Source organism: Pholis gunnellus (assembly GCF_910591455.1).
Source record: "Pholis gunnellus genome assembly, chromosome: 12".
In the NCBI taxonomy this organism is placed as follows: domain Eukaryota; kingdom Metazoa; phylum Chordata; class Actinopteri; order Perciformes; family Pholidae; genus Pholis; species Pholis gunnellus.
This window is the reverse complement of record NC_136539.1, coordinates 9169410-9182830: the sequence shown is the minus strand read 5'-3', so window position 1 is coordinate 9182830 and position 13421 is coordinate 9169410.

Sequence of the window (13421 nt, the reverse complement as noted above, 5' to 3'; positions counted from 1 at the left end):
CAATTTATATGATTTTCTATGAGAAAGAAGTAGGAAGAACTGAGCTGCGAAGGCCAGCCTCCAACCTTGACTCGGACACACTGATATTGATTTAACCGTGAAAACAGGAGCTGGTGAATTATGATGTCATGACTCAATGCTCTCCTTGCTTCTGTCACTGAAGGAGAGGATGGGGTGTGGGGGAACGGGAGGGGGGGTGTATGGAAGGGAGGAGTGGAGGTCAAGTGAATGAGAGAATGAGAAAGACAGGTCGGGATAAAGCAGATGAATTAGAGGTTTATCTTAATTGCTCCTAAGAGGGATCACAGGTTAGGGTTGGCTGCTGAAAGAGAGGCAGACAGAGAGAGAGAGAAGTTGTCTGAATGAGGAAAAACTGTGTGAGAATAGTGCAAAAGCTCTGAGCCAAGTTACTGACTGTGGTATGTTGAGGTTTGGGCTGTTCCGTTGTAGCCGCCAAACAAATACCCTACACAATGCCACTGAAGGGGATTCATAGAGGGCTGTGTTTGGTGCGGAGAAAGGATGATATTGAGTGCATGACCACATTCATGAACTCCCAGTAAGGACCTTAGCATCCCCTGTTGTTTTGCGTCAAAGGACACTGCTATGAATGGAGGCAGGATGAAATAGTTCTGCAGGAGTGCTGGAGCATTGCTCAGAGGCCGAATGTCTTTGTATTGATTTAACTGAGGGAGAAAACAGAGATTTTTCACATGTTTATATCAAGGACACCACGGGATAAACAGCCTTCACCCAGCCTGTCTCTTCTCCTGCTCAAGGCCCAGCGCAGGTTATAAAACTCCTTCCGTCTCAAGGAGAGATTACATTATGTCTTGTTACAAAAGCACAAAGTTGAAAAGACAGCCACAGTGCTCTGTCTTTGTCTTTGTCTCCTCCTTTTGTCCCCTCCTTTATTTCTCAAATGTGTGCAAGATGTGCTGAAGTAGCTCTCCACTCCATCATCTTTCCTCAGATAGAGTATATAAAATACATCTGAAGTATTTCTTTATTATAATAAACCACAACGACCCTCAGCTCATGATGTGCAGCCATATATTGTTCAGACCAACTGAGCTTTATTTTACATTCAGTGCAGATTCAAAGATACCAAATATATCAGGCTATATTTTTGGGAAATGTGTATAAAATAATGCATGTGACATCAAGAATACTCACAGTTGATGAATGGAGTGTTGATGACAAAGTGTTTCTTTGTTGTAGTTTTGTAGGCAACACCTTTCAATGAGTTAAAAAGCAGAATCGAATATTTGAGCACAACAATTAAATAACATCAACTAAATAAAGGGAAAACGGTATAAGAATAAGGACATCTATTTCCCCTACACAGCTCTCGAAATTGTGATGGCTGAGCTGTTGGCACGCAGCTAACGGTGCTAACAGCGCTAACGACGCAAAGAACGGCAACAGTACTGATGGAGCTAACAGTGGGGGAACCGGGGGGGGGGGGGGGGGGGGGGGGGGGTCGGGTGCTACGCTGCCACAATGACGCCGTTTGAAGGGACGGCGTTATCAGCTGTATCTGGCATTTGAGAGCAGTGACGGCATGCTCACATGCACTAATATGCACTATGGAGACAAATACGGCCGGCCTGGCTATGTACATAGCAAACAGTTGTTTGTTTTGCTGTTTTCATATAGAGTACCTTTACTGTTGTAATCCTTAAGACTTCAGTTCTGGTTGATTTTGGTGTCGCACATTGTTACTCTCTGAGCGGCTACTTTGTCAGAAATAGTTTTTCTGTTTACGGCGCAACCAAACTATTATTCATCTTGTCAGTGGAGAGGTCAGTAATTGCAACCGTGGTCTGAGTTCTATACTCACAAGCTGGTCTCGCATGACCAGTAAACAGCGAGGCTGCTGACAATGAGGTCAAATTGAGCTAGATTACCGGCTTGTATCATTTTCCGTAAATCCCTCTCACTCGAGTAATCTGCTCATGTAATCTGAATCCAGCGTGTTAAATGATAATAACACCGGTGCCCATTAGCCTTGCAGGCCGGAAAAAGTCGGCGGGCTGTGTGGTCAGTTCAGACACCTCCGTGATATCAGCAGCACAGGTACTAGTTTCTAGCCGGCAGCGATTACGGCCCAAGAAGTTGGACAATAACTTTAGAAGAGAGCCTTGGTGAATGTTATGGATTAAATTAAGATGACATGCGTTTAAAATCTGTTTTCAACTTTGTCTTTGACAATAAAAAGTAAACCGTAAGACGCTTAACAGTTTTAGTGTTGAAGGTTTGGCTTTAACATCAAAAACTCATACTGTATACTCGACTAATCAGCAAACACATTTTTTAAACAAACACATGCACGCACACGCACCCGTCTATCTGGGATCTGCACTTCCGAAACTAATTGCTGTGACACTCAGACAGTCCGAGTCAGACGGCATCAGCCACGCCGCAGCTTTGTGTCTGGTGCTGAAATCTAGAGCAAGGTCAGCACTAACGAAGCTCAGGCAAGGGGCATGGGAACGTGAGAGCGGAGCACATGCAGGCATCAAAGTGGGAAGGAAAGAGCCATTAAGAGTAAAGTCCAGTGCTTTAGAGTTCCAGTGTTGGTGATGGCTAGTCGGTTCTGTAAAAATGTTGCAATCGTCTCAACTTTCGTCCGAACGTCCACTAGTTTGTCTCATCACCTCTCGTGTGGATTGACTGAAGGCAAAAGGAACTTCTGTTGTAACCCAGTTTAATCTATCTCCACAACAAATACATTTGAAACTCTTTCTCAATACGTGCAGGTTGTTTCAGAAGACACACGACGCGTATTCAATAAGTGAGCATTGTTACGATAAGTGATTTTTGCAGGAGTAAACATTTCCTGAAGGCTGATCACACAAATTAAATTCTGAGGTTGCCGTGACCCAAGAAGACAGCTCTTTGGCACATTCAGTCGAGCCGACCTTGAAACACAAGTGTGGAGAAAAACACAAGGTTTTGTACCAAACACTATGGGCTTAGACGCCCACAGACACTCCAAGACAGGTCTCAGGAACTTAAGAGGACAACTTCGGATGATTCAAGGCTTTGCATTAAATGGCTCCTCTGGAAAAGTCTTGTGCGGCATTGTTTGTTGGTTTGTTGGGCGCTCTTCTGGCGGTTGCTATAGTGACTGCCTCCATTTTCTCTCTGTGGCTGCTCACATAAAGGGCCGTGTCCTTGTCTCCATAATAGTTACAAATTTAATACTGCACTTCCAAGGACTCATGTCGCCAACTTGCAGCAGAGTGGAAGTGTGTGTGTGTGTGTGTGTGTGTGTGTGTGTGTGTGTGTGTGTGTGTCTGTTGGAGAGGCAGAAAGATGACAAGTTTGCTTTCCGTGTGATGCAAGATAAAATGTACAGGTTTTTCTTTTGTACTTTGTCTTGATTCATTTGAGAAACAAAATGATGAAATACGCAACAAACAAACAAACAGCAAATAAGTGGGGACATTTTATTTAAGTGAACCATTTTGACCGGAAATACTGAGTCATAGCTGCTCGAGGATAAGAGGAGAAAGACGAGTATGTAGGTCGGCTCCGATAATGGCTCAACGGAGTGATATGCTGTTTTATTTCCCCCCTTTTTTATGCAAATTACTTTGTTCATCCTGATTTTAGTGCTGTGTAAATATGCTTTATTGTTATGCTATTATTAGGCCAATTGTTGCCTTCTAAATGACAAAGTTTTAAAACTGTTCAAATACTTGGAACACAGAAGGACGATGAGACACGATGATTTCTTTTTTCCAGTGAAGGTGCTTTGGTTGTGTCTGGTTGCTATGATACGGAACATCCGCCGAAGTAAAATATGAGGGCAGAGAGTACTTGCTCTGGATGAAATGAAGGTTGAAGCACATAGGAAAATCTTCAATTGTTGCTTTTGTTGAGCACTTGCAGTCCATATGTAGGATGTGAACGTTGGTCTTGGTGGTATTCTTCCCCACTAGCCTGGTTTTGCAGTTTTTGCGACCACCCTAAGAGTATGAAGGAATGGTGGTTTTGAAATCAATCACTGTCTGACCCCACCCCTTTTGATTTAAACTCTCTTCCTGCACGTCCATTATAATCAACTGAAGCGTCTACACTGACCACGGAAGCCCCTGGCACTCCTCCTCGGGGTTTGGTACAGACGGCAAACCTTCGGTTCTGCCGAGTGAAATCCAATGAGTCTTAAAACCTGCATTCTCTCTACTGGCCAGCAGGGGGCCTGTGATTGACAGGTCGCTGCCGCTACCGGAGCCGTATTCGGTGTCTCTACATCATTCCGCATTCCAAATATGGTAACTTCTGTTCACCGGTTGCAAAAAGTCAAGATGGCAACAGACAAATCGCCTACTCGAGGCTTCATTACGGAAGTCCAAAAACCAATGGGTGACCAATGGGTCCACTTCTTATATTCAGTCTATGGTTTGGTATCACCGCACAGAAGGAAACATACATGTACTCATGCTCGTGACAGTGCAAGATGTTAATAATTTGGCGTCACATTCACAAGAACTCACATTCACACCTACGGGCAATTTAGAGTCAGCAATTACATTCAAACTCCACACAGAGGGCCCGGGAATCGAACCTCTTGCAACAGTGCAGCCCTCGGTGTAGTTGAGTAGAAAGAAAATAGTTCTTACATGAAACTACTCACAACAAGGTCCGTGGCTTATCTTGAGTAACCGGGTCGTTTAACTTAAGCTCCCTTTCAACTTAACTTTTAGCACGTCTTCATCGTGTTTTACAGCCAGCTCTGTCTGATCCTTATCCTTTAGAGGGTATGCAGTACTTTGCTCTCCTCTCTGGTTTGAAGTGTCGTGGCTGTTTTATCTACCAGGCTTCTTGCACCTGTAAGTACACCCAACAGTGATGTCACAGGGTCCTAGAGTACATCTGGACATCACTGCAGCAAGTTGAGAAAGTCAAGCCACCGGTGGTCAGAAAAAACATGATTCATCAGGGGGTTAGTGTTGAGGTGTAGACTTGTTTTCAGTGACGCACAGTTTTCAAATTTGACCACACAAGCGTACCTCAAGTTTTGAATTGCTACTCACAGTCTTCCACATGGAGGTCGCTCAGTTCTCATGGAGCAAATCTGTCTCTTACAAATTGTCTTATTCATTTACCTAGAAATCAGGCATACAAAGCAAAACAGACGACAGTCCAGGGTTTGCAGTCCTGTCTGTGGTTACATTTAGGCAAAAAAACAAACACATTTTGGTTAAAGTAAGGAAAGAGTGTTGTTTCGTGGTCACTGTGGACTTTTTCTGTATTAGACCAGACCTCGATCTTTCTCTAACCAGGTACAGCCAGTGCCGAAACATAACCATGATGAGATTTACAGTTTTAAAGTAGGCGGTGTCAACCCCATTAATTAATAAAAGCAGCTCAGTGACACACACAACCTCTCTTTGAACAAACACAGCTTTGCTCATTGTTTACCTCAGCTGTGAACCTCTCACTGAATGTGGGTAAACAGCACACACACACACACACACACACACACACTTACACGCTGTCTATTTGCCCCCTTTTTTAGCACTGTTCAAGGTTGGTATATAAACACAAGGTCACCCTGCTTTCAACAAACAAAGCAGCAGATATGCTAGCTTTTAGGCCAGGCACAAACCATTTTGCTATTACGGCTCACTGCTGGGTTGTGATAGCGTGTGTTGCATTGTGTCATGTTGCATGGCATGGCGTTGTGTTATTGTGCATGGTAATAGCATTCATTTGTGTTTTTAATCCTGCAACAAGATCGAAAAAAAATTGCTTCTTTTTCTTTTTTTTTTACGTTATCTTTATAACTCATTTGCAAATGTTTTAAAGGTTTAGTGTTGTGCATTCAAGCCAGCATCGTATATTCATTCTATACACATAGTAACTGTGTTTGTGATACAGGGTGGTATCGCAGTGGAGAAGCCAAAACAAATGCTAAAAATATACATGTTTTGCATTCTTTAATAATAATAATTATTGCAATTTTTTTTTAAACTTGAAATTTCAGCATTCTCAATGAAAAATGTGAATTAGTAGAAAGAGCGTTATTGACCTAATTCTATGGATTAAACAACAAGTCCCGTCATACTGGCGGGCACAGTCTCGGATGACAATGTGTTCTGTCATATTTTCAATTAGTCTGTGTGGCCAATACCTACAATTTTAAAAAGGAAAACAATTTTCAGCTCTGCATTAAGGTAGTCTTTAACTGCGAGCCCAGTTGTAGGCGGATACAGTGATGAGCCACAGTGACATTGATCTGGGGCATGATGCCCCTCAAACTGCAGCCTCAGGCCAATCTCCCTCCCCCCCCCCCAGCATGGGAGTCTTGAGTTCTCACAGACCGCTTGGCAACCAGCTGCCAATAAGAACCAGCTGTGTGTTGAAGCTCTATTGTGTTGTCACATATACGTCTTCATCTTTTTATTATGCAGCGTTTTGGACACGTATCACATGAACACCAATTAAACCAGGTAACCCAGCTTTATTTATTCACAATTTTTAATAGCTGAATAGATCTCTCATAGTTTGCCAAACGGTGTGGAGTCTGGAGAGGCTTTCTCTGGTTTGTACCATGTAGTTCTGCTATCTGCTGTGGGGAACTGTGCAATATATATACTCTTTCAGGTTTCATATTTGGTCTCTAAATATATGGCTGATGGGGGCTGAGCAAACTAAGGATCTCACAATACCACAAACTAGTCGATACCAATACCAGTGACATTCCATAATTGTCGATACCTAATGGATCCACGGTAAAACAAACAACAAATACAAAACAATAAATCCCATGTACCTAAACATAAACCACTTTATACCATTTGCTCTAACTAAGGTTAAACATTTGAGTGTTATTGTACGAGTGACCCCCTACATAGTTATTTGATCCATAATACAAACACACACACACAAACGACATCAACACACCCTTCTACATCCTCTCACAAACACACACAGAGCAATTTAGAGTTCATTATTTTCTGCTGGTTTTATGAATTTGTCTTTATAATCTCATTATTTCTTGACGCTTTGGCAATATTGTTCTTGTCACATTCATGCCAATAAAGGATATTAAATTGAACTGAACTAAACTAAACGTCCAAAAAACACAAAACTGGTGCACACAAAGTCAGACTTGGAGGATTAAGATAACTCATCATACCGCCTTTTGTCATAATCATACAAACAAATACAGATGAACCCTCCACAACTGAATGAGGGAGTGAGCGAGAGGCAGTGCAGAGGCGGGACACTGCAGTTGTAATGTCCTTGTTGTCGATAAATTGTGTGTTGAACATAAGCCACTGGGATGTGAGCTAATTAGCCAAGGTTGAGTGGGACCCCGGGGGGGGGTGAGAGGAGGGAGAGGGAGAGGGAGAGGGAGAGGGAGAGGGAGAGGGAGAGGCTGCCAAGGTCAAACCCATGAGTGTGCATGTGCTACCGATTCCATACAGCAAGTCCCCCAGTGCCACTCTCGATGGCTTCACTTCATTCAGTCTCCTCGCTACTTAAGACCGCCTTCACCTCGGCCCGCCTTACAAATCAAAGGATTTACTCGACAGTTGCGTCATAAAAGTGCATGTCGACAAAGTGGCGGTTAAAATGCAGATTGCCTCTCCTGACTCCCTCATATAGATATCCCATTTACCCGCCTTCATCCCTCTCTTACCCCCTTTTTTCCGATCTCTGCTCGATCTATTCATATTATCCAAATTCATGTCACACAATGAAATAATACATTTTCGTATGTATATCCATTACTGACAACACATGTAAGACACTCGCGCACCAGTGTGTGTGTGTGTGTGTGTGTGTGTGTGTGTGTGTGTGTGTGTGTGTGGGATGTGATGTGTGGAAAGGCTACTGAGTGAAATATGAACTACTGTGGCTGCGGGGCAATAATTCATGTCCCTCCTATCTCAGTCTTTATTGGTCTCACGGTGACTACAGTATGAATATTTTTGCCTCACCGCATATCGAGGACAGGGTCATGTTTGCATAAGGAAGTAAATTATGACACTAATAACAATGTCGGCGTGCCAGGAAGAGCCGTGGGAGGAGGTGAGGATGAGGGGGTGAGTGGAAAACATGCGATGGCTAACACATGGGGAAGTCCAAGGTGAGGGAAAAGACACCGGCGGGTGAAACAAACATTTGAAATAAGAATAACGTGAACAAAGAAGGTCTTTTTGTCTTTGAGTGATGAGAAAACTTCTCATTAAATTTGTCAGTGAGGTGTCCTTCGTTTGAGACTTGCGCACCTTGAGCAACAACAAACACATTTTCAGACTTCTGTAAGTGACTCGTCGGCAGGCAGTGAGTCATGCTGTCTGACTTTGCTTCTGTGATACTTGTGTGATTAAAGATCCGTAAGGCCTTGAAAACGCAATGTTTTCTCTCTTTTAATATGTCAACCTGAAAGTATTGAACTTTCTTCTTTGAAGTTGAAGCTGTGAAATTACTCATCTGAAAAACCTCAAATCACTTTCAAACAATGATTTTTCTTTTTTTTACCGACTTCTGCTCCACTGCATGTCTGAAGGCAATATCATTTCTTCTCCTGACCCTGTCTCCTTTTCTTTATCTCTGTGCTCCATTTCTTTTATATGATGACAGTAGTTGCTAGTAACACACACACACACACACACACACACACACACACATCTATATATAAGCTATTATATAAAACAAACAGTCACCTCTCTGTGTCACACACACCTAAGCCACGCCCAGTGGCTCCTCACCAGACGCTGATTGGTCCGTGCAGTGGTGGTCCGGACACAAACACACTACGCCTGGCAAAGATGGATATTCCTGTTGTCTTGTGGTATCGCAATGCTTGCGCGATCTTGTGATATTTCGAGCCGTGCCAGGTAAATTCCAATGTACTTTTTTTTTTTTTTTTTCAGATATTTGACCTGTCGTGCTCTGTCTTTACTTTGAATGGTGACACACAAAACAGTGGAGTACTGGGCCACAGTAACAGGTCAGATTCAGGTAATACTAACTAACCCTGATGAGAGGCCTTTCTCTGTGTGTGTATTGAAGCTTCATGACCAGATGTGTTGTGAGCACTGTTTGTCGAACAAAGTGCTCACCTATGACTACTAACTGAGGTTTGAAAGAGTGTGACATTGCACCCGTATGAATCTCATCCTACACTTTTATTGCAAGAAGTTTTTTTCCAATCAAGCGTCTTTCTATCTACCCATTGAAGTTCATCCTTTGGCCTTGCTTAACTAGATAAATTGCTTTGGCACATCATTCTGCCTCCTCTTCACAATATACTTGTACCTGTATAATTTCCCTCTCTTTTCAGTGTGTCTTTGTAAACATGTTTGATTTTGCCAAGGCCAAGGCCTCCACTAAGGGCCGGCTGAGCTTGTTGACCTTCCTATTCGTGTTAGACACTCTGTTGCTGAGCTACCTCGGCAGGCATTATACTTGTGTATATATATATATATATATATATATATATATATATATATATATATGCGTCTTTACACTCTATCTTATTTGTATCAGTCAATCAGTCAATTCCGACTGCAACAGAAAGGAGCCGAATCATTTCTTTACAGGAAATAATACATTTCAATTTATAAGATTACAATTTATACTTATTGCTAAATAAATGTATACTTACTCAAGCTACTAACTAAGGCATACACAATGCATAAATGGTGGAAGAAATGGGGGGCCATTAGGGGCTCGGTGCTAATTTTTGTCCCTTGGCAGGTAAATTTGAGTACTCAAGTGTAGATATTTTGCCTTTGCTTTTCGTCAGTTACCTTTTTGTATAAAAATGAACTTTCACTAAAACCTTTGAATTCCAATCACTAACTTCTCCTGACTATTATGAACAAAAATAGTTTAAACCTTTTTCACATCTTTTACATGACGGAGTGAACCGCTAAGGTTTTACTTTTGTGCATATTGTATTCGCTTGTGGTTTAAACGCCTAGACTTTAAGGTAATGTGATGTTCAGCTCAGATCTTCATCACCCTCACGAGATTTGTTGTTGTTATTTTTTTTGCAGCAAGGCAGCACAAAAAAAAATGCTTACCACTAACTTTGTGGTAACTTAACTCACCATAATGACAATATTGCTCATTTAATTCCTGTCTCTGAGGATCAGGACTGCTTCTATATTGGATCTGTAAATAAGAACTCCAATAACATTCTGTCAACATTAAGAACATAATGCTCCACAAAAAGTCCACACTTGTTGGAAGAATTAGTAATTCTTCCATAAAGGTCTTGTAACAAAGACATTTGTTGCAAAATGATTCGCGGTATCTAGAGGACACAAAGACGGATAAAACAAGAGACGATAATAAGAGATAAAAGAACAAGTATATCACAAACTCCAGGAAATTGTGTCAGGGCTGATAATAATCAAAACCGTAATAAGTTTGACAATATATACAAGAAGTGAACGAGAACAAAGTATTAGCATAGTTTTGGGAAATTTCACATAATTACCCTCTTTGCAGAAGCAAATATGGCCAACAAGGTCCACAATTCAACACTGTGTTGTGAATTCAACTAAATCTAGTTCAAACGAATAAACATGTAAGTGGATAAAAGACATTATTTTCCATCCAGTTGCAATCTACAGTCACATGGGCACTGTGTGCTGTGATATATAGTCACGCATTACCACATTATGTTCCCCGGCTCTTTGAGCGACCAGATCCTGCTTGCCCCACGGTCTCTCAAGGTCCTTCTCTGTCTGCTCCGGCTCAGCCAAGGTTAGCCGCGCCGCCGCAGGCTCCCTGCAACCTTGAGAGGCTAACTGACCGGGAAATGTGTGTTCTCCCGTTCCACCACCTACGTGTCCCAGTGTCAATCAGCCAGATACAGAGCAGGAGCTGTCATTACATTGGACATTAGGTCACTCCAGTAGATGTAACTTGGAGAAGAAGAAGAAGAAGAAAAAAGAAACGCATTTGCCCCAGGACCAACCAAGAAATTAGAAGAAAGAGCTCAGCTTCTGGCCTTGATAGAATTAAGTGCCTTGACACACCAACCGTAGTCTGAAATGCTTCCACCTGTGTGGTATGTGTGTGAGTGAGCATTTACCACAGCAATACATTAAAGTCTTTATCTGCAAACTAATTCCTGAGTTCGAATTTAAACAGAAAATGGAAGTGTGTGCGCGCGTGTCTGTGTGTGTGTGTGTGTGTGTGTGTGTGTATACATGTCTAATCCTGTAAAGAGCTCAAAGGATCTTGGTTATCACTAGGCCTTGAAAAAATTGTGATAGAAGTTTTTCAATCACACAGTCACAAAGGAGGGGAAAAAAATACGCAAACAGTATATGACTGTTCCAATTAACAAGGCTACATACTAAAAGCTTTTTAAATAAAGGCAAGCCACAGGGTGCTGCAGAGCATTAGAGCCACAATAGTGAGAGTGTATCTAGGACCTTGGCTTTGATATGAAATCTTGTGGCCTTGCCTTTACCGCCCTCCATGTTAAAAGCTCTTTGTGACAAGGAAATTACTTTATGAACCTCTGAAAGACGCTCCAACCGTCCCTGTTGGTTTCATCGCCAGACCATGAGAGAAGTGTGGGTTCTTTTTCTTCCACTTTTTTCAAACGCTGTAGCTTATTGTTTGTCTGATAAATCTCTGTCTCTGCTCTCATTTCCTGGCTTCTCCTTCATTCTTTGACCTTCGTTTACTTTCTTCTTCAAGAGAAAGTAATACTACTAATTACAGAAAATGATCAAAACCTCCTATTTATGTTGTATTTGCACCCGAATAAGTAAAACCCAGTCAGTTATTTGTTAAGCTTTTGACAAGGAGAGGTAAATAATTTGGTTAATTTGAGAATTTGTGAATAAATATTGATAACTTGTGTGTGTGTGTGTGTGTGTGTGTGTGTGTGTGTGTGTGTGTGTGTGGGTGGGTGGGTGTGTGAGAGAGAGAGACTGCAGTGTGCAGCTTTACCTTCAGTCCTGTAAACAATTCCTAACCTCTGCTGCAACAAGACGTCTGATTTCTGTTTTTCCAGGGTCTGTGGAAATCAGTTTGTTCGAATATGCTCACACTGCATGGGCTTGGCATCGGGTGAGTCATATTTATATGTTAGCGTGTGTTTGTTTAGGTCTGTAAGGATTCGATTGCTTTAACATGTACCTGGACTGTTCAATGAGGATAGAAGCAGAAATACCAAACATGTGTCTCTGCGGCCTTGAGACTTCACAGGGCTGCGACTGCGGCGCTCTGCTCGGTAAACACAGTTTCCTCCTGTGGCTCTCTGTTTGGACAGGAAACAAGGAAGCTGATCAAACACTGGCTCAGAAGGCCACAGCTGCACTGAGCTGGAATGGAGTCGCAGGTCTTTCAAAGCACTTTGAATCAGGGGAAATATGAAAAATAACATGTCACCGTTAGCGTGCAAATCCATCGGTTTTCAGCCCCGCTGAGTTTCTCATTTTCGCTCGTGCAATATTTCCCCAAAATGAATCATGCAGCGTAGATAACCGTATCTCAAGCTTGTATTTTGTTTACACTGCAGAGGAACCGGTATCAGACACATGTGTTGAATTTGGTGTTAGTGCCCGACTGCCTGCGTGCTACAGATTTACAACCCAGTCCTGGTGACATCATAGATTAGCAGGGTGCAGATGATAGGAAACATGAGCCGGATGGATGGATGTTGAGGTGACGGAGGGGGACAGACGGAGAAGGGGACGAATGAACGAAATTAGAGAAGTAGGAAGGTGTGTGTCAAAGTCATTTGGGTTAAAAAGTGAGGTGATAATGCCTCCCCCTTGTGACCGTTTATTTAACTGCAGACTTTGCATCGACTCATTAATGACATCTTCATCATTTGCAGCAGAGAATGGGATCAGACATAAACGGCCGACAGGTTTATTTGTGTGGAGCATATCTTTGGTCACAACAATGTATATTTATAGGCAACTGATTTAGTTGTGGCATTCTGTACTGTTCTATCTGTTGAGGGGCACAATATCAACTGATTGCATCAGGCTTTGTGTTGTACTTCAACAGACGTGTCGGTAATCAACATAGAAACATCTAATTAAAAAGTCTTTGTCTGTCTGTCCGACCGTCTTTTGATTTTCTCGACAACCGTTCAACTGATCGACTTCGCACTTGCCTTATTCGCGTATTTAAGTGCAAACGTTTGAGATCTACAGGACATATATTTATTAGACGTGTTATGTACACACTGTGTAGTGTATTTAGAAGGTACTTCTATCAAGTGTTGCACCGCCGAACGGCATTCTGGGTACAGCTCTGTTGCTCGCGACGGATCGGAGCACCGATGAAGAAAGCACGAGTTTCTTCCACTGAAAAAAACAATAATGGATCAAACTGTTACATATTATTTTGAATCTGCGTCCTAAATGACGGAACAACATATTCTTCTGCACTTCACCAGAGAGGGACATTTA